Source organism: Moschus berezovskii, chromosome 2 (genome assembly GCF_049115385.1).
Source record: "Moschus berezovskii isolate FMDL1 chromosome 2, NW_MosBer_1.0, whole genome shotgun sequence".
Lineage (NCBI taxonomy): Eukaryota > Metazoa > Chordata > Mammalia > Artiodactyla > Moschidae > Moschus > Moschus berezovskii.
The window spans coordinates 47789455-47816419 of record NC_142461.1 but is presented as its reverse complement, the minus strand read 5'-3'; the positions used below and the strand labels follow the sequence as shown (position 1 = coordinate 47816419).

The 26965-nt window shown below is 41.8% G+C and overlaps 1 protein-coding gene across 6 annotated transcripts in view; it reads left to right on the top strand.

Annotated features, from left to right (window-relative positions):
• The window catches only part of SPATS2L (spermatogenesis associated serine rich 2 like), a 190252-nt gene that overhangs the window by 15653 nt on the left and 147634 nt on the right, over positions 1–26965 (top strand). For all 6 annotated transcript variants that reach the window (XM_055398722.2, XM_055398721.2, XM_055398724.2 and 3 more), the window contains exon 2: positions 10940–10988. The gene's annotated coding sequence lies outside the window, so the exon portion shown is untranslated. The remainder of the gene's footprint in view (positions 1–10939; positions 10989–26965) is intronic.

Genomic DNA, 26965 nt, shown 5'->3' with positions numbered 1-26965 from the left:
AATTAACAAAAATAATACATATAAAATACTTATATGTTCAGTTCAGTTCAGTTCAGTCGCTCAGTCGTGTCCGACTCTCCGCGACCCCATGAATCACAGCACGCCAGGCCTCCCTGTCCATCACCAACTCCCGGAGTTCACTCAAACTCATGTCCACAGAGTCGGTGATGCCATCCAGCCATCTCATTCTCCGTCGTCCCCTTCTCCTCCCGCCCTCAACCTTTCCCAGCATCAGAGTCTTTTCCAGTGAGTCAACTCGTCGCATGAGGTGGCCAAAGTATTGCAGTTTCAGCTTTAGCATCAGTCCCTCCAATGAACATCCAGGATTGATCTCCTCTAGAATGGACTGGTTGGATCTCCTTGCAGTATAAGGGACTCTCAAGAGTCTTCTCCAACACCACAGTTCAAAAGCATCGATTCTTCGGCGGTCAGCCTTCTTCACAGTCCAACTCTCACATCCATACATGACCACGGGAAAAACCATTGCCTTGACTAGACGGACCTTTGTTGGCAAAGTAATGTCTCTGCTTTTTAATATACTATCAAGGTTGGTCATAACTTTCCTTCCAAGGAGCAAGCGTCTTTTAATTTCATGGCTGCAATCAGCATCTGCAGTGATTTTGGAGCCCAAAAAAACAAAGTCTGTCACTGTTTCCACTGTTTTTCCATCTATTTCCCATGAAGTGATGGGACCAGATGCCATGATCTTTGTTTTCTGCATGTTGAGCTTCAAGCCAACCTTTTCACTCTCCTCTTTCACTTTCATCAAGAGGCTTTTGAGTTCCTCTTCACTTTCTGCCAAAAGGTGGTGTCATCTGCATATCTGAGGTTATTGATATTTCTTCCGGCAATCTTGATTCCAGCTTGTGGTTCTTCCAGCCCAGCGTTCCTCATGATGTACTCTGCATATAAGTTAAATAAGCAAGGTGACAATATACAACCTTGACGGACACCTTTTCCTATTTGGAACCAGTCTGTTGTTCCATGTCCAGTTCTAACAGTTGCTTCCTGACCTGCATACAGGTTTCTCAAGAGGCAGGTCAGGTGGTCTGGGATTCCCATCTCTTTCAGAATGTTCCACGTTTATTGTGATCGACACAGTCAAAGGCTTTGGCATAGTCAATAAAGCAGAAATAGATGTTTTTCTGAAACTCTCTTGCTTTCTCCATGATCCAGCGGATGTTGGCAATTTGATCTCTGGTGCCTCTGCCTTTTCTAAAACCTGCTTGAACATCTGGGAGTTCACGGTTTACATACTGCTGAAGCCTGGCTTGGAGAATTTTGAGCATGACTTTACTAGCGTGTGAGATGAGTGCAATTGTGCGGTAGTTTGAGCATTCTTTGGCATATACTTATATGTAGTGACTGTAAATTGCTTAAACTATCAAAGCTTCCATTTCTACTTCTATAACATGGGGATAATAATAGTATGCATCTGCTAGGTTTACTGTATAAGAATTAATAAAATAGTACATATAAAATACTTAGCATGGTACATGCCTCGTAGTGCGTAGTAAATGCTCAGTAAGTGTGAGCTATTGTTGTTATTATACAGGTTTTCTTGTCTCTTGTCCTCACTTTATTTTCTAGATTAGCAATTTCTCTTGTCAAAAAACATTCCTTGAGAAATATTTGGAATGACTGCATATATTTCAATACATGAATATACCTTAATGTAATCATTTCTCTACGCTTAGACCATTTCCAGTTCTTTGCTGTCACGAAGAGCGCCACAGTTAATATCCTGTACATTCATTTCTGTGCATAGACAACAAAATGAATTACTAATGGCATTTTACAGAGAGGCAGAAAAAACGAACAGTTCTTTAGTATCTGCTAATATCCCAGGTGCTATGCTAGGGATTTTTTTATCTCAAAATTCTCATTTAACTCTTCCATAACCCCGTTGAGGTACATCTGTTACCCCAGTTTTTGGATGAAAAACATCTGATGGGAGACAAGCAGCTTGCCCAAGGTCACAGAGACAGTGGTGGTGGAGATGGTGTTTGAAGCCAGCTGTCTGATTTCAAAGCTTAAGCCTTTCCATTCTGGCAGGCAGCTCGTGCCTATCTTTTTAAGGCTGGCGGGATGAATAGTTACCATTGTGTTTTTCAAGAAATGTCACTTGGTGTCACATAAAAGATAGGACACTTGGCTGGAACTCTGAGCTTGCTCAGTATAGCACCTCCCATGTGCATATGTTCTTATATGTTTTGGAATCAAGCCTCATTAAAATAAAGTGTTAACTAAAGGAAATAAAACGTTGGTATGATTATTTGATGAAAGCAAACCTTGAGGAAGAACACATTTATTTAGTAAAAAAATACAGAAATCGTCTTTGTTTTAGTTGGATGGGCTAGGCCAGAATTGCTTACCTCCCTAGCAATCTGAGTATTTCACACACATCAGTATAGAAATTAAACAATAACAACCAAAGTAAATGGATGCTGTCAAAAGGGATTATAAGTTTCATTACTTGTATATTAAGCGTTGAAAGGAAAAATCTTTAGCCTTAATTGTAAGATGAAATATCAGGAAAGAGCCATAACAATTGCCATAGGTATAAGTATAGGTATAAGGGAGACACAGAAATGCTGGGACAAACCTCCAAAGAATTATTTGGTGAACTGACAGGTTGTCTTTAAAAAGTCAGCCATTCGGAACATTTATCTTGGCAGCTCTCAAATCTGACTTACAGTGTGTAGTGTGGCAGTCAATTTTTGTAGGAAAAATGCATAATTAATACGAAGATCAAGGTAGAAAGTATTGCCAGTCAGTACCTAACACACAGTTTCTTAGAACAAAGGAGCAATTGAAGTTGTCTTTTAATAGGGTAATCCTGGCTTGTCATTTTGTAGGTTTCAGTTCTTAGTGAAAAATGAAAGAGAAAAAAATGCCCTGGTAGTAATATTTCATATCTAAGAGGCACTTTGTTGCTGAGTTTATAACCAACTCTTGTCTAGTCAAGAAAGCTACCTTTGGTTTCTGAGTTCTTGAATTTTCATAGTCCTTGAGCTTACACATTCTTGCCTTATAATTGTCTCAGTTTCCCTTCAGATCATTTTAGTTCCTGCAGGGGAGAAATTGTGTCCCTCATAGCCCAAGAACTAAGAAGGTTTTGCATCTTGACACAGCATGACCAACTCAGCCTGTGGAGAGTATGTTGCCCATGGTGATGTAGCAGGTGGGAAGGGCCTGTGAATTGAGTGTGGGCTCTCTGCACAACTAGTGAGCAGTTACAACTGTGGACAGAGGATGGACTCTGGATCTGCGGATTGGATCTGAGATGTGGCTTCATCCAGCCCTCGGTAGCTGTGTAACGCTGGGCTAAGTGCTTTACTGCCTCTGAGCCTTGGCTCCCTCTGCTCTCGCACCTAGATAATGATTCCTGTGCAGTCAAAGGTCCTAGGGAGGATTAAATGCATTGAGCCAACCAATGGGTTAACTCAAAAGTGCTCTGATGGTTAGCTCCGAAGTTATAAATTAACAGTGACAGGTCCTACCTCCCAAGGAGAAGCCAATTTACCATTTTAAATATTTTCAAATGAATAATGGGAATATTTATAAAAATACACCATTTCTGGTGCTAACCTCACTTGACCCTCCTAACTCTTCACTTATACATTTTGTAATAATAAAGGGATAGGCTCCATGCCTGCTCAGGAAGCCCCTGGTGCCCATCTGGTAAGCGTGGCATCTCTCAGAGCTTGAATGCTCAATCCCATGGCACATCCCTCTGATGAAGGAAGGAGGCCCTTGGCATCAGTAGGTGGTTCCTTTGAACACAATATGCTGCTAAGTCACTTTATAGACGGCCTCCTACCAGGCTCCCCCGTCCCTGGGATTCTCCAGGCAAGAACACTGGAGTGGGTGCCATTTTCTTCTCCAATGCATGAAAGGGAAAAGTATAAGTGAAGTCGCTCAGTCGTGTCCGACTCTTAGCGACCCTATGGACTGCAGCCTACCAGACTCCGCCGTCCATGGGATTTTCCAAGCAAGAGTACTGGAGTGGGGTGCCATAAAAACAGGCATTTAAGTCTGCTGTGTTGTTTCAAGATAGAAAACTTGTATGTTTGATGCATTATTTTAGCTTTCAATAAAAAAGTTTTATAAAAAGAATATCAGATAGGTAAACATTCCAACGGGGTTGCATTATAAACAATTATAAGCAGCTCTTTGATTATTAAAGCAATCATTTTGCCAAAGGGGAGAAGGAAAGAGAAGAAGTTAGGAATTTTGACACTGGACATCACACACACTTTTCTGAAGTCTCCCATGGTTCCCCTGCAGCCCTGGTAGTGTTGGCAAGGGCTCAGAAACTGCTTCTGTGTCTGGCTGCCGGAGAGTCCTTCTCACCCATGGGGCTGCACTTCCTCCCTTTCCCTGGGATGTTTCGGGCTAACCTCCCTGCCCTTTCTTGCCTCCCGGCTGGTTGTGGTGACCCTTTCTCTCAGTACTGTAGAAGGACAGGATTGGTTCATTGGCCACCAGTTTGAGCTCACGTCTTATGAATGTGTTTCAGGTCCATAATGACTAAAGTGTCTCTGTGGCATTCCTCAGGGATAGGGGGCAGGGGAGTGGTGTGAGCCAAGTGCTAGATGTTTTATACAAACCCCCATGAAGGACCTGCTACCTGGGAATGGCTAACCCTGCTTGCTGTACTCATCTTGAATTGGTTTTGAAATTTTGTTTCTCCTTCTATGTGTGTGTTTGCTAAGTTGCTTCAGTTGTGTCCGACTCTTTGCAAACCTATGGACTGTAGCCCACCAGTCTCCTCTGTCGATGGGATTCTTCAGGCAAGAATACTGGTGTTTACCATGCCCTCCTCCAGAGGATCTTCCCGACCCAGGGATCGAACCTGCATCTCTTCTGTCTCCTGCATTGGCAGGCAGGTTCTTTACCACTAGCGCCACCTGGGAAGCCCTTTCTCTTTCTATACAGAAAACTATTCTGAATTTCCCTTATTTGCTTTGCTACTGCATTTCATTCATCTCATTTCTTCGTCAGCTATTTCTTGAGTGTCTGCTTTGTACTGGGCACTCTGAGAGGAACAGAAAAGGAATCAAACATTGAAAAAGAGAGAACAGTTCACACCTCAGGTAGAAAGCAAAATATGTCTCCAGGGTTGAGAGAAAGGGAGAGGTTAAGTTAATAATGATTTTTTTTTTTTTTTGAGCTGTATTTTCAATAATAAATTGTGCTACATAAAAATCTATACCAATATTCATTTATGTAACAAATCCCATTATAATGAAAATTCCTGTTATCTGTGACTGAAGCAAACATCATTAGAACACAATTTCAATGCAAAAGAAGACTTTGGACAGTCCCTTGGAGTGAGTTGAAATGGGACTTGACCTCTATATCAAGCTTTTCCACTATATTGTTCATTACACGTGTGAACAAATACTTGATTTGATAGTAAAGACAGTTAAATCAATGTTTCTTGCTGTAGTGAAGGTACAGCAACATATATCCAAAGGCAGCATATCCCTACCACCTTATTTTGTTCAGTTTAATTCAGTCTCTCAGTCGTGTCCAACTCTTTGCAACCCAATGGACTGCAGCATCCCAGGCTTCCCTGTCCACCACCACCCACCGGAACTTGCTCAAACTCGTGTTCTTTGAGTCATTGATGCCATCCAACCATCTTATCTTCTGTCATCCTCTTCTCCTCCTGCCTTCAATCTTTCCCAGCATCAGAATCTTTTCCAATGGGTCAGTTCTTCACATCAGGTGGCCAAAGTATTGGATTTCAGCTTCAGCCTCAGTCCTTCCAAAGAATATTCAGGACTGATTTCCTTTAGGATTGACTGGTTGGATCCCCTTGCAGTCCAAGGGACTCTCAAGAGTCTTCTCCAACACCACAGTTCACAAGCATCAATTTTTTGGCGCTCAGCTTTCTTTATAGTCCAACTCTTACATCCATACATGACCACTGGAAAAACAATAGCTTTGAATAGACAGAACTTTGTCAGCAAAGTAATGTCTCTGCCTTTTAATATGCTGTCTGAGTTGGTCATAGCTTTTCTTCCAAGGAGCAAGTGTCTTTTAATTTCATGGCTGCAGTCACCATCTGCAGTGATTTTGGAGCCCAAGAAAATAAAGTCTCTCACTGTTCCCATTGTTTCCCCATCTATTTGCCATGAAGTGATAAGATCAGATGCCATGATCTTGGTTTTTTGAATGTTGAATTTTAAGCCAATTTTTTCACTCTCCTCTTTCATTTTCATCAAGAGGCTCTTTAGTTCTTTGCTTTCTGCTATAAGGGTGGTGTCATTTGCGTATCTGAAGTTATTGATATTTCTCCCGGCAATCTTGATTCCAGCTTGTGCTTCCTCCAGCCCAGCATTCCTCATGATGTACTCTGCATATAAGTTAAATAAGCAGGGTGATAATATACAGCCTTGACGTACTCCTTTCCCTATTTCGAACCAGTCTGTTGTTCCATGTCTGGTTCTAACTGTTGCTTCCTGACCTACATGCGGATTTATCAGGAGGCAGGTAAGGTGGTCTGGAATTCCCATCTCTTGAAGAATTTTCCACAGTTTGTTATAATCCACACAGTCAAATGCTTTGGTGTAGTCGGTAAAGCAGATGTTTTTCTGTAACTCTCTTGCTTTTTTGATGATCCAACAAATTTTGGCAATTTGATCTCTGGTTCCTCTGCCTTTTCTAAATCCAGCTTGAACATATGGAAGTTCATGGTTCATGTACTATTGAAGCCTGGCTTGAGGATTTTGAGCATGACTTTGTTAGTGTGTGAGATGAGTGCAATTGCACAGTAGTTTGAACAATCTTTGGCATTGCCTTTTTTGGGGATTGGAATGAATACTGACCTTTTCCAGTCCCATGGCCACTGCTGAGTTTTCCAGATTTGCTGGCATATTGAATATGGTACTGTAGCAGCAGCATCTTTTGGGATCTGAAATAGCTCAGCTGGAATTCTGTCACCTCCACTAGCTTTTTTTCATAGTGATGCTTCCTAAGACCCATTTGACTTCTTTTGTTAAGTACATATAGTTTATCATAAACCTACTTGATTGAACTACTTTCACATGAATAGGTTGAAAATAATCCACAAATCTAGCGTTTAAAAAAAAACACAGAAAAATCTCTTATCTTGTCCCTCATCCTTCATTTAAGCAATCCCAATTTTATTTAGCTCAATTTCATCATAAGGAATGACAATATGGATCAGATCTTGATGTGATAGCTATGATTTCTTTCTCTTTGCTCTCAAGGGTTCACCTGAACACACTGTCCCATCTTCCGTCCAAGTCAGAGGATTTCTGAACATACCCACAAAGTGGCAAATACTAGTGAACCCAAGAGTCTCAGATTGTAGGATTCTAATCATCGTGATGGAAGGGAGAGTAAGGTGAAAGCCTCTTACTGTTTCTTGGAACCTTTAATTGTTAGAAGCTTTCTGAAAATTACCTATTAAAAGTTCAGTGTTTATGTAAACAAATGCCCTGAAGCATCAATATAAACATCATCAAATGTATTTACTGTTTTCGGAAAATTGACCTTCTCTTGCCTGTACTGTGAATAGAAGCGTGACTCTCATTTCTTGGGCTCCTACTCTGTGCTAAGCACTTACAGTATCTCATCTCTCATAGTTAAAATGATGCTTTAATGCATGTATTATTATTTCCATTTCATGTTCAGTTTCAGCTGCTGAATAGCTTATCTGAGGGCACCGAGCTAGAAAGGGTATAAGCAGGGATTTGAACCCAAGTTAGTCTGATTCCAAAGCCTTTTCACTTTTTTCACCAGGTGTCTTGAGAATGAAAAAAGTTTTTTTTTTAAATTGTTAAAGTTACACCTGCTCATTATAGGAATCTTGGAAAGCAGACAAAATGATAAGAAAAAAAATCACTCTTAATTTTTCACCCCAAGGGTAATCAGTACTAAATTTTATTTTATTTTTCTTTTAAGCTAAAGAAAGCTATAATTTATATATCTTAGAGAGTATTTTTCCTCAGAGTTGTCATCCTTGAAGTGTATTCATGTTCTCTAACAATGTTGCCATTGCTTGAAGCATTTTTAGAACCTTTTTCAGAGCCAATTTAGGTACTAAATTCTCTGTAGATTCCCATGCACTGGGTCCTTTGGTAGAGACATAGCAAAGACAGTGTATCCATTCCCTAAATACTTGTCAGAATAATACATTTTATGTTCTACCTTTCTGTACCTTCTAAAATTATATGCTGCAAATATTTGACCATCCTGTGAAGAATACCATCATTACCCTCTCTAAGAACCATAAACATCTTCTGCCACTTCTGTTGTGGTAAGAGGTGGAGTTTACCAAAATGCTACTTCCTCCCATGTCAAAGATTGATGAACATTTTGGGTTTTATTTAAAAGTCTTTATTAAAAATTAAATCTATAAATGTTTACTATCTCGTTTGACAACTCATGTTATTTATTACAGAGTCCACACAATAATCTTTGCCTTTTGTGGTACGTAAAGAAAATCAAAGAATTGTTTTTGTCAAAAGTTTGAAAAAGCACATTTTAAACTCAATTTCTTTTTAATGGAAGTGTTATACTCACTGAATGATTTCCCTCCAAGGAGCTTCTGTAAAAGCAAGTATATCTTAAGTGTGATGAACTGATCTTTAAATAAAGTCGGTAGCATCTTGTGTCAAAGTAAATGTTTCTCAAAGAAGCAGGCACGCATGCGCACAGACACACACATACTTAAAAGAAAAGATTGCTATCGAAATGGCCATTGGTATACTTTATTAAAGTGAAGAAAGTCAAGTAGTTGAAGAAGAAAGTCAAGTGCCAGCTGAGTTCTCATCTCTTTGGTTTATTGTACACAACACTTACTTTCAGAAAACAAACCTAACTCTCAACTCAAGCCATCTCCCTTGTTGTCTGGTTTCTGCCTTATTTTTCACATTCTTATCTACCCCATTGGCTTAGCACAGCACCCTCTTCCAAGATTGCTGGATACCTGGGACACCAGGACCCTGGGTCCTAAGATGGGCTCAGAGTTCTTTGAGGCCCCACCCCAAATGGGGGCCCACCTGGCATGTGCAGTTGTCCTAAGGGCTGCACTCATCCCTGGTTTTCTGATTGCCAAGATTTCCTGTGATGAGACTTCATCAAGCTCTCAGAGCTCATCACAAAGTGTAGGCTTTGTCTTGTGTTGATATCCTGGGCACATTCACAGCGTCTGGCATTGTGTTCAGTCAGCGTGTTAGCAAAATGAAGGGTTACAATATATTCTCTCAGAAATGGACTGTTGGAAGGAAAAGTTAGTCCGATTGAAAGAGTCAGAATAGAATTGTGGATTAGAATCTCAGAGCTTAAAAGAGCCTCTCAGTCAGTCCTCTCATTTAAAGATGAAACCCAGAGCAGTCAGCTGACTTGGAGAAGGTCACCCAAAGAGTTGGCGCAAAGCCAGGCTCCGCATCCGGCGTCCTGAGGTCTTGTCCCGTCCTTCCTGGCTCTTGTTCCTGTCATCTTTCCCTGGTTGTTTCAGGGAGGTTGAGCTGACTTTGCAGGATCAGTGACCAGAGCTTTTGAAGCCCCACGCAGAGCTTAACAGAGCAACGGATGCAGAGGGATTCTCAGGGAAGGCTTGAAGAGATTGTGGACTTAGTGAGTGTTTGCCTGGTTGACTAACCAGCCCAGCAGCTGTCTCTAATGCCTAAGTGGTTACAAGCTGGGCTTGTATGGATATTACAGGCTATCTTTTGGAAAGGAGACTATCATAGAAACAATAATAACTAACATCTATTTGTGATAAATGAGGCAGGATATCGCCGAAGAATTGATGCTTTTGAACTGTGGTGCTGGAGAAGACTCTTGAGAGTCCCTTGGACTGCAAGGAGATCCAACCAGTCCTTTCTAAAGGAGATCAATCCTGGGTGTTCATTGGAAGGACTGATGCTAAAGCTGAAACTCCAATACTTTGGCCACCTCATGCGACGAGTTGACTCACTGGAAAAGACTCTGATGCTGGGAGGGATTGCGGGCAGGAGGAGAAGGGGACGACAGAGAATGAGATGGCTGGATGGCATCACCGACTCGATGGACATGAGTTTGAGTGAACTCCGGAAGTTGGTGATGGACAGGGAGGCCTGGCGTGCTGTGATTCGTGGGGTTGCAAAGAGTCAGACACGACTGAGCGACTGAACTGAACTGAACTGAGGCAGGATATCCCTGTGGTTTAGAGTCCAGGCCCTGTGGTCAGATGGTCACAGAATCCCAGCTCCATCACTTGCCCTGTATATTTTTATGAGACAGGTGCTTTCAGCTTTCAGTGCCTCATTTTCTTTATCTGCACAATGCCCGCGGCAAAAGTGATTATCTCAGAGTATTGGCTTCCCTGGTGGCTCAGAGGTAAAGGATCTGCCTGCATTGCAGGAGACCCAGGTTTGATCCCTAGGCTGGGAAGATCTCAGAGGAGGGCATGGCAACCTACTCCAGTATTCTTGCTTGGAGAATCCCATGCACAGAGGGCACTGGCAGGCTACAGTCCATAGGTTGGCAAAGAGTCAGACACCAATGAGTGACCGACACTTTCACTTTCTTTGAGAGTATTGTAGACTTAACTCATGGAAGCCCTGGAACAATAAATGTTAGCTATTGTTATTATTAAAATATCACTGCTGTGAGTAGTAAATTCATCGCACAAATTACATACTATCCGGTCTTCCCAACATCTCTGTGAGGAAGCTGCTATTATTAGCCTTCATTTTACCGTTGAGTAGTCTGAGGCATAGAGAAGCGCCCCACCCACACAGTTTTCGGTCGCGGGTAAGGCGGGCTGTGATTCATGGGGCCGCGGAGAGTCGGACATGACCGAGCGACTGGACTGAACTGAAGGCAGCCTGAGCTTGGGTGTGAGTGTGAGGAAGATGAGCAGTGTGGCTTTGAAACATGAGATCTGACTTCCCAAATTTCTTTTCTTCCCCAGAGCACTCCTGACCCTGACCCCTTTCAGGACTATCTCCGTGGACTCCCAGGTAAGCAGAGATGGTCCCTCCCTTCACTGTGTCCTCCTCCTGCCCACATGGCCGGCTGCCTCTGCACCTGTCGCTGATTCCCAGGGGTTTTGTCATAGCCTGTCAATCTTCCAGGGTTCTAGCACCAGAGTGCTTATGTATGGGTTCACAAACTGAAGGGCCAAGTGCTGGGGTGGGAAGTGGGGCGTGGGGGAGAGCAACAGAGGACCAGAAGCACTCCTACCCCACCGTGTGCACCTTCTCCACCTACCTCAACCTTTCTGTAGTGTAGTTTCATGCATGTAAAATACTTCAAAGTACCAGGGGGAAAAGTCTTTTATAGAGATCCTTGTGTCGTAGAAAGGAATTATGGTTAAGAGTGGCAGGCTCTGGAGCCAAACTACTTGGTTTTCCCTCCTTGCACGGATAACCATGTTTGGTGTTGTTGAAAAGCTTGGTTCCATGAATCTAGAAGTCTGGTTTGCAGTCTTAAGTGCTCACTCAGTGTTGACTTGGAGTGGAAGGACACAGCCTTTGGAGCCTGACAACCTGGCTTTGCATCCTGCTTCTGCTGCCTAGTAACTGTAGGGTCTCTGCGTGTCCCCGGCCTCTCTGAGCCTCAGTTTCCTCCTCTCTAATATGGAGCTAATTATACCCATCTCTGCAAGAGTTGTTGGGATTTTTCTAGCTCATGTGTGTAAAGTGGACTGCATAAGATTGACATTCAATTCAGTGGCAATTATTAGTTATTGATATTTGAATAGGCTCATCACAAGTATTTTCTGGAGGGGAAAGCATTTTTTTTTTTTATTCCTCATACTTTCCCTGAAATATTTTCATTTTCTCCATCAGCAGTCTTGCTTATTTAAAGTAATTTGCTTAGCAAGCCACACATTCATTGTGAAAAGATCATCTCTGATAGAACCGGTCAAATGATTATAAATTCCAAATTGAAGTAGTCCAAAATAAAGAGGTCTTATTGCACCTGAATGTTTCTATGAATATTTAAGCTTGATTCTTTTTCTAAAATGCTGAAACTTCAGGAGTAAGATGACTGTAACTTTTTGGAAAAGAGTCATTAACATTGGTGGGAGTTGGTTGTTTTCCATGAATGGAATAGAATATTTTACTTCCTCATATCTGAAATCTGAATCACCATAAAAATATTTTCTTTATTGTTGTTCAAAGGGGATTATTATGGAAACTACTGATTTTTCTCTCTCTCCCTCTCCTTCTCTGTGTCACACACACACACACACACACACACACACACACACAAAGGGGATTATTATGGAAACTACTGATTTTTCTCTCTCCCTCTCCTTCTCTGTGACACACACACACACAACTACTGATTTTTCTCTCTCCCTCTCCTTCTCTGTGACACACACACACACACACACACACACACACACTTTAGTTTTTCTTTCCCTTAGGCAACTGAAGAGTTACTATGTAAATTCGGGCAGCCTTCTCCCTATCAGACAAGCAAGGGCACAATCAATTCCTGTTTTCTTGGAACATACCAAATAATCAGAAACTGATTATTCTGCTTGAAGGCAACAAGCAGCTTGATGGAAAGATGTACCAATTGAAAACAATTCTGATCATATTTTTGTCAGGAGAATGAGATGCCTCCAGCTGTCTGTCACTAATTATATTAGAGGTAGAAAGCAGGAATGTTTTGGCCTGCAAAAGATCACTCTAGTCTCATGTTGGAACACTAGTTTTACTGGCTGCTTATCCCAGAGCAGTGACATTGGACGTCCATTCTGTAACTCATCTTGCCAATTGGTCACAGTCTGAAACATGTCACATGAGCACACTTAAGGAATTTTCTAATTATAGTTCAAAGGCTTTACTTTTATCTTTTTATGTTCATTCTGCAGACATCACTGATGGAAATGATTTCTCCCTCAGCCTAATCCTATTGCCGGCAGTTACAAAAGAACGAGAGATGGCAAATGAAACCCACAGTAACTGAAGAGGTGTCCGAATTCAATTAGGAAGCGACCTCTCCCATGTGGATGCATAAGCCATATAAATCCATTTTAATTGTGATCTGTGGTACTTATCTGGTCATGTTTATTTTGGATGCAAGTGCCAAAGCTGGATTTAGACCAGAACTCCAGATCTTCAAGCTCTAATGACTAATTTGGGTATCCATTGAATCCCTTAATTCATTTCTTAATTAGTTCTCCCAGAATTAGAGTTGCTTGGTTATAATCATTTTCACAAAATTTTCCAATAAAAACAAGCATACATAGATTTTTCCCCCCTATGGTTCACACATTTGCTATGGTCTTAAAGAATTGTTCTTGTTGTTATCAAAATTATAACAATGACAATAACGAAACTAACATGTTGCCAGGCAGTAGAATATGAACTGAGGCACCAGGAACTGGTTTTGATTCCCAGCTCAGCTATTTACAGCCATGGGATCTGGGCCAAGTTACTGTCCCTGTATTTCAGTTTCTTTTTGTAAATGGGAGGAATAATAGTACCTACCTCATAGGGTTGTTTTAAGGATTGAAAAGGCATTGCATGTATGAACTAACATGCAGACAGTCCTTGGCACTATGATAGATGCTACTTATTATGTTTATTGTCGATAAGACAGTAGGAGACTGATGAGCAGATTTGCTGGTGCCACAATATTGTCATCCAAGTTTGTCCCATTTATGTCATCCATTTGGGGATCACTCATGATGGTAATGATACATTGGGGACTCTGAGATTGGAATTAATCTCTGTTGTTTGTATTTGTACACCTCAGTTTAGCTTAGGATTAACATTTTTGGCTTTCCATGCTTGATCAATATGAAACCTTTTGGTGTAAAATTGCTTTAAAATTTGAACGAACATTTTGTTCGCTGAGTAGGCACAATACTGGTCCTCATTAAAATGAAAAATGCCATTATGATATGTAAAAAATATATGTGGTGGGAGAGGAGGCGTGGGGGAATTGACTTCAGTAAATTCATTGGAAACTTTCAAACTATTTTTTAACAGTTAAATGCATTAAATGTTCAAATTTAATCAGTGTGCAGGAGTAAAAGTCTAGGGAAAGATAAATCTAGTAATTTAAGGAGCTTTCCTCATGGCTACATAAGAGTTTATTTTAAAATTGATTGCCAGGTGATTCACTAGAATTACCTTTCTTAAGTCCCCCCCCACCACCGGAAACTAAGGTTGGTCCAGCAGTTCTACTCTCATGCACACACAGGTGTGCGCTTGTGTGTATATGCTATAGGAATGTGCACTCACATATATCCAGAGATGTGTCAGTTGTTCTTAGCAGCATTACTTAGATTCACCTCAACTTAGAAACACGGAATAGCCATCAGTTGTAGAACAGATGAATAAACTGTGCTGTAATAATAAGAAGTTATGATTTCTATAACTATAGAGTGGAATATTATATAGCAACGAAAAAAACTTGGAGCTACACACAATAACAGGGATACATCCTAAGACATAATGTTGAAAGAAAGAAGATACAGAATACATAGCAATCTTATTTCATTTGTGCAAAGTGTGAAAACAGACAAAAACTACACTCTGTTGCTAAGGGGTATGGACAAAAGTGACTGGGAATTTACTGCTAATCAAATCCCTTCTAAAGGAGGGTGTGCTGAGGAAGACAGAAGAGCTGTGGGACTCCTGTGAGTCCTGGCAATGTTCTGGTTTTTGACTAGAGCTTGTAGGTGTATGGGCTTCCGAAGTGGCTCAGTAGTAAAGAATTTCCCTAACAGTGTAGGAGACACAGGAGACATGGGTTCAATCCCTGGGTCAGGAAGATCCCTTGGAGGAGGAAATGGCAAACCACTCCAGTATCCTCACCTGGAGAAGTCCATGGACAGAGGACCCTGGCAGGCTATTGTCCATAGGGTCACAAAGAGTCAGACACATCTGAGTGGCTGAGCATACACACATAGTTCCATGGGTAAAACAGTGTATTATATATATATATATATATATATATATAATGTTAATTATATTTAGATTAATTACATTAATGTTTTATCTGCTTTTCTGGTTGTAGGTTAGAGTTCATAATTTTAAAAGTTTTTTAAAAAGGCAGAATAAACTCTCCAACCCAGGTTGGTTTTTTCCTTGTCCTGCGTAGTTTTAGGGCAAGAGATTCCTGTGGTTATAAGTGGCTCTAGAAGTAAACTACTGCCTCCCTGCCTGGCAAAGTGGCCTCTAAAGTAGAATATGCACCCCAGGGAGCTCTTGAGAAGATCCATTTGGTTGAGAACGAAATTGATTAGAATTTGCGTTTACTTTCATCTCATTATCATGAAACATTATGATAACAGGTAACTATATTGACACTGGCATCCTCGCTGAGTCCACATGTCAGATGTTCTAGTATCATCTGGAGGGAGGGAGGTAAGACCTCCTTTCACAGTGGCTTCCCCGCTGGCTCATCTGCCTTGGTTATTTTATGGAATATATCATGCCTGGTCACCTGGATTTACAAATTCAATGTTTTACGTTTAATAAACCCTCACAAACTGTCTTAAATCAAGTCTGCAAAAAATTCCCATAAATTGAAGATAATTTTAGTGTTGCACGCAAGAAAATGGCAAAGTTTAACATGAACTTTGTTGGCCCCAGTATGAGGTAATGACCATGATCAGTCGAATCAGATCTGGTAAGAAGCTGACCACCAAAATTCTAAATTATCTGAAAGATGTACAGATTTACATCCACTGTGGTTAGTTAATCATGAACCTTGTCCTGAGTATGTTGTTTTGAGACATCATGGTTAGCAAAATAGTACATTAATTCTGTCATTCTTTTCTATTTTAATCATGTTTTATAAGATATATAACATGTTAGTACAATAACATATATATATGAATTGTAAACAAACAAGGAAACTTTTTTGTTCCGACATCTAGGATGAAAATACCTTGGACTTCATTGCCATGCAGTTCAAAGGCTACTCCTTGGCAACTGTTAAAATGTGTAGAACAGAGTAAACTTGCTATCCATATCAAAAAGATGCACTTCTTAGCCTTAATTTTTTTATTGGTAAATATCAACACTAAGGCAAGCATTTATATATTTTACTTTACTAAGACTTTCCCCAAGCCCTTGGCTTGCAGTTATGTAGGAGAAAATGAAAAGAGGTATATACTCAGAATGGCTCTGTTTTTCTATTTTATTTTATTCCCTGTAAGATTCCTTTATGAGTACATCTATGCATACCCACCAAAGTGCAGTGGACAGGGAGCTTGACCAGCAGTCAGGAGACCTGATTCTGAGCCTGGTTCTGCCAGTAACCAGCAGCCAGGCCACAGCACAGAGGCAGGACCCTCCCTGAGCTGTCTTTGCCTTTTCTTTATCATAAGGGTTGTGATAGCAACCCTTCCCTGACCCTGCACAGGGATCACATATGAGAGCCTCTTTAAAATGGAGTTTCCTTCAAACAGAAGGAATATGGTTCTGTCCTATTTCCAGCTTTCCAGGTAGTGCTAACGGTAAAGAACCTGCCTGCCAATGCAGGAGATGCAGGAGACATGGGTTCAATCCCTGGTTAGGAAAGATCCCCTGGAGGAGGGCATGGCAACCCACTCCAGTATTCTTGCCTGGAGAATCCCGTGGACAGAGGAGCTTGGTGGGCTACAGTCCAAGGGGTCGCAAAGAGTCAGACACGACTAAAGCAACTTAGCGCGCATACACGCACCCTACTATTTCAGCTTTAACAAAACATAACTTCTTATTAATGGAGAAGGAAATGGCAACCCACTCCAGTATTCTTGCCTACCAAATCCCGTGGACAGAAGAGCCTGGCAGGCTACAGTCCATGAGGTCACAAAAGAGTCGGACACGACTTAGCAACATTTACAACTTCTTATTAAAGTGCTGACATCCTTAACTTACAGAGCTCTTTTTATTGGAAGCTACAGAAACTGACTGGCTAGCTTAAACCAAAACATATTTATTTTTGAATTGTTTTATTGGGGGTACTAATAGGATTGAAGGGACTTCCTAGGTAGTGCAGTGATAAAGAATCTGCCTGCCAGTGCAGGAGACACAGGAGGCGCAGGTTCCATCTCTGGGTTGGGAAGATCCCCTGAAGGAGGAAATGACGACCCACTCCAGTATTCTTGCCTGAAAAATCCCATGGACAGAGGCAGTGAGCTACGGTCCAAAGGGTCATAAAAAGTCAGACGCTGAGCATGCACATGCACTCACAGAACTGAAGGGATGGTGGAATCTTCACACTGCACCAAGGGCCACCACCAGGGAAGGCCTTGCCATCTTAGCATAGGACTTTGTGGCCTCTTCTCGAAGGCAGCGCTGTCAGTGTGATGGATCGCCGGTGACTTCTGCCCCCTGGGGTTCATGGTTGCAAGTCTGAGGCTCCATGAAGGGGAAATCTAATTTATCCAACTTGGGTTGATGAATCGCCTTTTGCCCAGTCAGCCTCAGGTGAGACGGGGTCACAGAGGATGGACGAGATTCCTGGGATCTCTGGCTCTGCATGTCTGGGCCCTCTCAGAAAATCAGGCATCCCTGTGAGCTTCTGCCTACCATTAGTATTAATGTTTCCATATTGCTAATGATTCAACTCTCTTTAAGGGATTTGAATAAAAAGAATCAAAGAAATATTAATACAAGTATGGAAGTATATACAAGTGTTTTTTTCAATAAATGTTAATGCACCTAATTGAGCCTGGGCTTTTCATAAGTTTCTTGAGGTGAACACTGGACTTCAAATCACTTTCATTAGATGCTGAAAATTCTCTGAAGGTCCCAAGGGGTCTTCTTGCCCAGGCCACTTCTGTAAGGTTCGACTCCACTTCTACCTTTAGCTACTGCTTTACCTCTTGTTAGATAGAAGGCATTAAATCAATTTTAGCATTCCTAATGCTGATGCTCTTCTCACTGACAGCTTGACTTGCCCTAAAATTTTATGGAATGTGGAAAGAAGGTAAGAGAGGTACAGAGTCTGTGTACCACAGGCAAGTCATCATACTAATCTTGTGAGCCTGTCAAAGTATATTTGAATATATCACAGCCATTCCGAGACAGACATAAATAGCTGTCTCACACCCTCACACCAAAAGGGTATTCAATGCTTACCATTTGTTCTATCAGGGCTCAAGCAGATATGTTCAATATTCCAATAATGGAAAAGATGAAAATGTTTATATCCCTGAGAAATCAATGTATATCTTCCAAAGCAAGTTAACTGTTGCTATCAAATATTGCCCTGGCAAGTCCTAAATGGATATTGTCCTCTTAGGAACATTCACTATATAGCTATAAAGAGAGCAGAAATTCTTTGTTTTTTAAGCATACAGACTTAATATAATGACCAAATTTTAGGTTGTTAACTCCGGGAGTTGGTGATGGACAGGGAGGCCTGGCGTGCTGTGATTCATGGGGTCGCGGAGAGTCGGACACGACTGAGCGACTGAACTGAACTGAACTGAACTGAACACGCAGTTAAATTTCTTTAAATCAAAAGACAAGTTCCTTCTTAGAGAAAGAGTACCACTGAAGAAAGAGATGCAGTAAAAACAATCATTATTTTACTCAGTCTCCATTTTCCCAATTTGCTGAGTTATAACATAGTCTGTGGTTATACTTTTTAAACCAGCTCTCAATAGTGCCTCACACTGGTTAGCTTATAAGGATGATTTATTATTCATCAGATTTTAAATGCTGACCCATGAAATGCTAAACTTGTATTGGCAGTTGTTGTCCAAAGGTTTGCAGGTGTCCTGACTAACGCTTTGAAAGTCCAGCATTAGCAATAAATCACAGCATACATAATTTTTCAATAAAGTAATGGAAAGGATTTTGCATTCTAGGTCCTCTAAGCTTTGGTATTTGGAAGTTACTTATATGGGAAATTAAAAGGGTAAAATGTTCTCGGGCTTTAACTCTTGAATTTGGGGCCAGCACAGTCAATAGCTAAAGCATCTTGGTAGCTTTATTCTCCTAACCCTGAGATCCCTTGGCTCTGAGAACTGACAGAGTTGCCAATTATAGGCCTAATTGCATTCCTAGCTACTGAGAAAAAAAAATTCAAAAGAATTTTCCTTTTCTTTCAAAGAAATACCTTGAGCATTAACATTTTCTGGAATAGCAGAATTGTTTATAAGACTTTTGCAGAGGTTTCTGAAAAGAGAGCTTGAAGAGGGCTCTGGCAGCCAATTAAGAAGTGTGCGCTGCTCACCTAGAGTAACAGAGTTAGGGAGAGGAAGCCAACAAGTGAAAAGAGATGTGGCTTTGTCCTCTCAGCTTGCTCTCTGATTAATGAGCTGAGGTTCTCTTTTCTTCTTCTCTCTGTTCTACTCAAAGATGTAGCAAAATAGTGCATGATATATTCAGCTAGCCCCATGATAGACCACCAGCTGAGTGTAAGTTCTGTTCACTAGTATTTCCAGTGCTGTGACCTACTACTTGATACATGAGAAATGTTCAATTAGTATTTGTTGAATGAAGGAAGGTATTCAGGCAGGTCTCTCTATGATCTATAAATTGGTGATTTGTATATTGGGCCAGACATCCTGAAAGTGAAGTCAAGTGGACCTTAGGAAGTATCACTATAAATGAAGCTAGTGGAGGTGATGGAATTCCAGTTGAGGTATTCAAATCCTAAAAGATGATGCTGTGAAAGTGGTGCACTCAATATTCCAGCAAATTTGGAAAACTCAGCAGTGGCCACAGGACTGGAAAAGGTCAGTTTTCATCCCAATCCCAAAGAAAGGCAATGCCAAAGAATGCTCAAACTACTGCACAGTTGCACTCATCTCACACGCTAGTAAAGTCATGCTCAAAATTCTCCAAGCCAGGCTTCCGTAATACGTGAACCGTGAACTTCCAGATGTTCAGGCTGGTTTTAGAAAAGGCAGAGGACCAGAGATCAAATTGCCAACATCCGCTGGATCATGGAAAAAGCAAGAGAGTTCCAGAAAAACATCTATTTCTGCTTTATTGACTATGCTAAAGCCTTTGACTGTGTGGATCACAATAAGCTATGGAAAATTCTGAAAGAGATGGGAATCCCAGACCACCTGACCTGCCTCTTGAGAAACCTGTATGCAGGTCAGGAAGCAACAGTCAGAACTGGGCATGGAACAACAGACTGGTTCCAAATAGGAAAAGGAGTATGTCAAGGTTGCATACAGTCACCCTGCTTATTTAACTTATATGCAGAGTACATCATGAGGAACGCTGGGCTGGAAGAAGCACAAGCTGGAATCAAGATTGCTGGGAGAAATATCAATAACCTCAGCTATGCAGATGACACCACCCTTATGGCAGAAAGTGAAGAGGAACTCAAAAGCCTCTTGATGAAAGTGAAAGAGGAGAGTGAAAAAATTGGCTTGAAGCTCAACATTCAGAGAACTAAGATCATGGCATCTGATCCCATCACTTCATGGCAAATAGATGGGGAAACAGTGGAAACAGTGCCAGATTTTATTTTTTTGGGCTCCAAAATCACTGCAGATGCTGATTGCAGCCATGAAATTAAAAGATGCTTACTCCTTGGAAGGAAATTATGACCAACCTAGATAGCATATTAAAAAGCAGAGACATTACTTTGCCAACCAAGGTCCGTCTAGTCAAGGCTGTGGTTTTTCCCGTGGTCATGTATGGATGTGAGAGTTGGACTGTGAAGAAAGCTGATCACTGAAGAATTGATGCTTTTGAACTGTGGTGTTGGAGAAGACTCTTGAGAGTCCCTTGGACTGCAAGGAGATCCAAAGCAGATCACTCCTGGGTGTTCATTGGAAGGACTGATGCTAAAGCTGAAAATCCAATATTTTGGCCACCTGATGCTTGAAGCTCAACATTCAGAAAACAAAGATCATGGCATCTGGTCCCATCACTTCATGGGAAATAGATGGAAAAACAGTGGAAACAGTGTCAGACTTTGTTTTTTTGGGCTCCAAAATCACTGCAGATGCTGATTGCAGCCATGAAATTAAAAGACGCTTGCTCCTTGGAAGGAAAGTTATGACCAACCTTGATAGTATATTAAAAAGCAGAGACATTACTTTGCCGACCAAGGTCCGTCTAGTCAAGGCAATGGTTTTTCCCGTGGTCATGTATGGATGTGAGAGTTGGACTGTGAAGAAAGCTGATCGCCGAAGAATCGATGCTTTTGAACTGTGGTGTTGGAGAAGACTCTTGAGAGTCCCTTATACTGCAAGGAGATCCAACCAGTCCATTCTAAAGGAGATCAATCCTGGATGTTCATTGGAGGGACTGATGCTAAAGCTGAAACTCCAATACTTTGGCCACCTCATGAGACGAGTTGACTCACTGGAAAAGACTCTGATGCTGGGAAAGGTTGGGGGCGGGAGGAGAAGGGGACGACGGAGAATGAGATGGCTGGATGGCATCACCGATTCTGTGGACATGAGTTTGAGTGAACTCCGGGAGTTGGTGATGGACAGGGAGGCCTGGCGTGCTGTGATTCATGGGGTCGCGGAGAGTCGGACACGACTGAGCGACTGAACTGAACTGATGCAAAGAACTGATTCATTTTGAAAGACCCTGATGTTGGGAAGGATTGAAGGCGGGAGGAGAAGGGGACGGTAGAGGATGAGATGGTTAGATGGCATCACCGACTCAGTGGACATGAGTTTGGGTAAACTCCAGGAGTTGGTGATGGACAGGGAGGCCTGGTGAGCTGCGGTTCATGTGGTCGCAAAGAGTCGGACATGACTGAGCGACTATCTGATACTGAACTGATACTGATATTGGGCCAGGTATACTCAGAGCTTCCCAGGTGGCACTAGTGGCAAAGAATCCGCCTGCCAATGCAGGAGACATAAGAGATGCAGGTTTGATCCTTGGGTTTGTAAGCTCTCCTGGAGGAGGGCGTGGAAACCCACTCTAGTATTCTTCCCTGGAGAATCCCATGGACAGGAGTCTGCTGCTGCTGCTTCTGCTAAGTCACTTCGGTCGTGTCTGACTCTGTGTGACCCCATAGACGGAAGCCCACCAGGCTCTCCCGTCCCTGGGATTCTCCAGGCAAGAACACTGGAGTGGGTTGCCATTTCCTTCTCGAATGTATGAAAGTAAAAAGTGAAAGTGAAGTCACTCAGTCATGTCCGACCCTTAGCGACCCCATGGACTGCAGCTTACCAGGATCTTCCATCCATAGGATTTTCCAGGCAAGAGTACTGGAGTGGCTTGCCATTGCCTTCTCTAGTGGGCTGCAATCCATAGGATCACACAGAGCCAGACACAACTGAAGTGACTTAGCATGCACATACTCTAGGCCAGAGTAATTCTGATCAAGGACTCAATATCTAAATTTAGTAGAGTGTGATTTTCCAATATGATGGAGAATTAAGAGCTTGAATAAACCAACACTTGGAACAACCCAAATACTCAGGAATACAGAAAGGACTGATACAACCTTCCAGGAGGCTTAACTGACTCTGCTGCTGCTGCTGCTAAGTCACTTCAGTCGTGTCCGACTCTGTGTGACCCCATAGAGAGAAGCCCACCAGGCTCCCCCGTCCCTGGGATTCTCCAGGCAAGAACACTGGAGTGGGTTGCCATTTCCTTCTCCTAGAAGTTAGCATATCCAGCTATCGCAGCTTTTCTGAATGTAAATACGTTTGCAGAGTTCTTACCATACTGATGGTATCAGTTTCAACTGTATAGAATCTTGCTTTTAACACATCAGTTGGCAAGCACCCAGTGCCAAGGTCAAGGGTTAGCTCTCTGCTTCACTTCCCTTCTCCAAGCTGCAACTTCTCTTGCAGAGCCAGGCAGCTGTCTCCCAAATGTACGCTGTCAGTAACATAGGAAACCAGATGACCAAAAGAGGATAAATCAGCACAAATTTATTGTCAGAGCTGAGAGAAAGAACCTCAAAGTGAATGCTCTGATGACTGTGGGTCAGAAGTGTTATCTTTGTGTCTCAAGGACAGAACGTTTAATAAAGATTGGGTACAAAATACACATCACCCTCCAGGCATGCTCAACTGTGTTAACCGGAAAACCGTTCCTCAGGATTTACAATTTCCTCTTTTTCCTAAATTAAAAAATGCTAATATGAACTCTTGACTCTCAACAGCACATGTTATTATTGTATATAGGGCAAAGAGTAAATAAGACACTTGCCTAATGACATAACAGTTCATTTTAACTCGGCAAGCTGGAAGTAATTTTAGCTTGTTTTCTTTTTTTCCATGCTTCTTTATGGAAATAGGCCACAATCATTTTTATTCCACCATTCTTCATTACCTTATGGCATGCTTCCTGTTTATGCTATTAAGAGCTGTTTTTAAAGACCCTTGAGGGATATCCTTTAGCACATTCTTTTTAAAAATAATTATTCATCTGTAGTACCGCTTTAGAATATCTGAGGGTTTGGAAATATAGAAACTTCTTAATGAGATATGCTTAATGGTCTGTGCAGAGTATTGCAATATTTACACCTAGTTCAGTTAACGTAAATTATATTTAATTAGTCATTCTGGGAAGTATCTAAAGTAGATATTTTAGAATAGATTCAGTACCTAAAACTCACCATTTGCCTGTTATGTATAATGAATGTGTGCATGCTCAGTCATGTCCAACTCTTTGCAACTCCATGGACTGTAACCTGCCAGGCTCCTGTGTCCATGAAATTTTCCAGCAAGAGTACTGGAATGGTTACCATTTCCTTCTCCAGTCATTATGTATAGTACTTTAGATAAAATTCTATGTGTAGTATTTATAGATTGAAAAAAAAAGCATTTGCAGTGGTATAAAGCAATGCTTAGGGACTCATAATAATATGAAGAACATGTCTTGTTAGGGTATGAAAAACATCCACGTGGGACAGACTTCTATAAAAAAATTCTTTATCAACTTTAAAGTGCGATATGAACGTTACCGTTATTTTTACACTTGTGACATGCAGGACTTCTGAGCTGAATGACAGTCCATAACTTGTGTTTTAATGCTGAATATGTTCCTGTTTCAAGTGAAATTCCCTTTTTCACATAACTCTTGTGTCAGAGACTCCATGAGTTTCTTAATTGGGTTCCTTCACATAGCACTTGACTTTTGAACACTCCAGACTACACTTGTGCCGGGAGGAGCAGGTTTCACATGATGGTTTAAAAGGTGGTGTGATTTCTAGGAAGAAACCTCGACCTGCATCACAGCTGCACTCTACAGATGATGGCTGAGAGCCCCACCATGGCCATCTCCCAGTCCCACTCGAAGTCTCCCTGAAGAGGATTGAGAAGTCACTCATTCGTGGCCTTGTATGACCCACCTTAGGGTCCTCTGATCCTACGTTTCCAGCCCTTCTCTTGCAGGATGCTCTCTGCTGCTTTGGCATCTTCAGCAGGCTATTCTAGCCATATGTTGTTTTTTCCCCCATGTCTTGGATGTCTTGGTCACTTTGTCTGTCCTCCCAGCAGCACTTCTCTGCACTTCAGCCTCCTTTGGGGTCTTCAGAGCTGTAAGAAGCTGTAAGCGAGAAAGTGTGTGCTGGTGCTATTCCTCTGCCTGCTTCCTGAGTGAGATTGCTCTTTTCCTTAGCACTCCAGTTGCCAGCTGCATCTTTGTCCTCCTGTCTTGCCCAAGCTCCAGTGGAGTGAGTGCTGGGGTGAGAGGTGCCCGCCCAGAGAAGTGCTTCATTGTCCACACCCAGGGCCAGGCCATGGGAAGCAGACTCCTGGACAGTCACCATGGGATGCACAAATATTACTTCCATTTAACTTGACCTTTCATTGTGCTCTGAAATGACTGAAAATACTTAAATGGCGTACAGTAATTTTCTGGAAACAAAAATAAATGGGGTTCTTTTAAGAAGCCACACTTGAACTTTTGCCCTTTCCTTCCTTTTCAAGTCATATCCAGTTCAAGGTTGCCTTAATTTAGCATGTCTTTTCCTTTGGTGAGAAATTGCTAATTTCTCTACTGATAAAATGATGAATCATAGAAGCAATGTAATTGCTAAAGATAAGGATACCTCATCTGGCCTTAAAACCCTTAGCTCTGGGAATTGAGGCTTGTGAACAATTCTTAAGTGCTAACTGTGTGCCGAGCACCTGCAGACTGACTGACTAATTCTGTCACCTCTTTAACATACTAATTCAACTATTCCTCACAACGTCCCTGTGAGGTGGGTAGTATCGTTATTTGTCTGTGTTCTAGGATGTAGACGTTGAAGCATAGTGAAAGTAAGTTAGTTGCCTGAGTTCACATAGTTCACAGTGATCAGGACCTGGACTTGAACCTGGGGGGTCTGCCTCAGTGCCCACATTCTCAACTACTGAACAGGCTGCCTAGGTGCCACAAGTACGTCATGTAACCCCTGGGAGCCTGATGCCTTATCTCTGAAGTGGGACTAGTGACATCTGCCTTACTAAATTGCGGGGAGGAGCAAATGAAATAATCATTTGAAAGGGCCCAGTAGATTGTGAAACACTAAAGCCTCAGGGTTAAGTTTGGGCTAACTGTCGATATGATATTTTCTAATAGGTGGATTTTAGTGTTTGAATCTGGTCCATGCTCCCTGGATGTCCTATTAAAATGCTGAGTGTTTGTCTTGAGGGTTTTTTTTTTTTTGAAATTTCAGAAAACCTTAGATCTCACAATGAAAATGATCCTTGTATTCCTAAATGGTGGCATTTGGGAGTGTTTAGAGCAGGGGTCCCCAACCTCTAGGATCTAATGCCTGAAGATCTGAGGTGGAGCTGATGTAATAATAATAGAAATAAAGTTTACAGTAAATGTGTTTGAATTATCCCCAAACCATCCCACCCACCCCCCACTTCTCACCAATATGTGGGGAAGTTGTCTTCCATGTCACTGGTCACTGGTGCCGGAAAGATTGATGACCACTGATTTAGAGCACAGGCCAAACTCAGCGTTATACTTTTAATATGCCAAGTACTTTCAGTAGTATTTGTTACCTTTAACCCCTTTAACATTAATGTAGCACTTAACACCCCTCCCTTTTTTCCTAAAGCATGCAAAATTAATTTTCTTCCAAGTCTTCTGTTTACCTCATACCAAGTACTTGTCATAAAGGGTGCTTCAGTAAATAGTGTGGGGTCTGGGACCGTGTCTTTTCAGCACGCGGCCCTGACACGGGAGATACCAGACAAGGTTTAAGCTGATGGAAGACAGATGGAAATCGAGTCTCAAGAGGAGGATTTAGAAAGACCATGTGATAAAAACCCCATGTTTCAAAACACAGGACGGGAGACCAAAGCCAGACCCCTGAGAGGTCTGACCGGTGGTGCTGGAAGAGTGGGAGGGCCTGGGAAGAAACAGAAAGAGCAGACTCAGAAGAACAAACTGAGCAGGAGATGGAGGTTTCCTGCAACTGGTCTGGGGGAGATGGAGGCTTCCCCGCTCCCCATGATGCCTGGCTGGCTTTCCCTGCCCTCAGGCCCCTATTCGTTTTTGTTTTTGGGTCTCACAATGTTCTCACAAGTCAGTGTTGGATATCTGCATTCTTACAGTCTCTTGGGAGAAGTGAATACCCAAAGGCCTGACTTTCTGTGATGTGTTGGAGCTTTCATGCATCCTAGAAATGGAGTTCTTCCTGGTTTTTTATGAGACTGGCATTTTATACCTAGGGCATGCTGTTTGGAGAGGCTTCCAGACAGGAGTCATGATCATAATGAGTTATTTTTTCCTTTTTTCTGGATAAGAACAATATCCTTGCCATTCAGTTTTCAAATATAGCAAGTAGTCATGATGGAAGAATATTCTTATGTTAAGAAAGGAGTTGGCAGCCTCGTGATGTGAAATGTCCAATTTAGAAGACACATTTAAAAGGAAAAGCTGCCTTAAGTCCTTTTTTGGAATCAGGTGGAATAAAAATGAGTAAATAAAAAAGTTAAAGTACAACACATGGTCTGACAACACATTCTATTTCCTCTCTTTAGTCTTGCAGATACTTGTTGATTTTGCCTGAACTTCAGGTGTCATTTTTATCATTTCATTAAACTGTCAAACTGCAAACTGGTTCTGGCATCTAACTGGGAGCATAA